Genomic DNA, 1422 nt, shown 5'->3' with positions numbered 1-1422 from the left:
AGTGTTCGGCTTTCCATTGTTCAGGTCCACTTGGGGAGCCAAAAAACAGAAACCTAATTCGCTTAAATGGTGTTCTCCGGGTTTCCGCCCAAAAAATGCAGAGAAAAAAGCCCTGCTTGCAGGACTGTTCTTTCTGCGTTGTTCAAGTGAATTTGGAGGTGGAAACCCTAAATGTAGTTCAAACGCTGGTGTGAACCTAGCCGCAGGGCTCGTTCACATCTGCGCCCGGTCTCCTTTCTGCAGGTTTCCGTTTCCTGCACAAAACAGGGGCAGGAGACGGAAACCTGCCGGCCTGTTTCAAACCCATTCATTTGAATGGGCTTGAAAAGTCTCCGGCCGGTGAGCTTTTTGCGCGCTCCGCGGTGAAACCGTTTTTTGTTTTTTTTAAACCAGACATAGAGTCGGACATGCAGTACTCTGTGTCCGGTTTAAAAAAAAAACAAAAAAAACAGTTTCGCCGCAAAGTACATAAAACGCTCCCCGGCACTCACAGGTTTCCGTCTTCTGCATGCAGAAGACGGAAACCTGAAAACGGAGTTCAGGCGCTGGTGTGAACCCAGCGTTACTTGTAAACCAACATATTCCACAGTGCTTTACAAGTCCCTGTCCCCATTAGGGCTCACATTCTAAAGTCACTATTAGTGGGTCTATGAGGTGTGAGAGGAAACCTACACAAACATGGGAAGAACATGCAAACTCCACGCAGAGGTTGTACTAGGCCAGATTCAAACCCAGGACACCAGCTCTGGAAAAGCGACAGCGCTAACCACTGAGCCACCATGCTTCCTATTGCTTTACTGCTCATGGACAGCAGCAGAAATCTGGAAACGTATAAAAGGTTTATGAAGATGTCCCTAGAATTCCTTAAAGGGGTCCTTTCCTTCAGCCATGTGATTGCCCCAGTGCACTATGTATGACCTCCATTGACTTTTAGGAGTTTATATGGAAATGTTCAGCCCTTTTTCGACTGTTTCCAGATCTCTTGCCTACATGTGGACATCCCTTCTGTGTAATATATGGAGACTTACATGCAACAGTCTGGCGTACAATATGGAGGGCTGAAGCATATGAGAAAATCCAGCGACCTGCTGGGCGAGTTTTGGATCTGTATACCTGCACTGGACAAACGTTTGGGGGTGGAGTCAGCTTTCACTTATGCAGAAAGTTGGCCTCTGGCTGGGCATTAGGTGCTATTGAGAAACAAGGCACAAAAAGTCCTCACCCAGTGAGATCTGGTGACGGTAAAGCAGTCGTGTAGTATGGCTTGCCTCAGGATAGCCCAGTTACTATGTGGAAGGTACCATGGCAGCCGCACTCGTCTATAGTTCCTCTAAGGTTCCTGGGCAGTAACTTCAGGGTTAACCTAAAGCGGGCGTGCCCGCTCCTGCGTCACCTAATGGGCGTGCCGGAGACTCACGGTGG

This window comes from Leptodactylus fuscus, chromosome 1 (genome assembly GCF_031893055.1).
Source record: "Leptodactylus fuscus isolate aLepFus1 chromosome 1, aLepFus1.hap2, whole genome shotgun sequence".
Taxonomy (NCBI): domain Eukaryota; kingdom Metazoa; phylum Chordata; class Amphibia; order Anura; family Leptodactylidae; genus Leptodactylus; species Leptodactylus fuscus.
Note: the sequence above shows the minus strand (reverse complement) of the source record.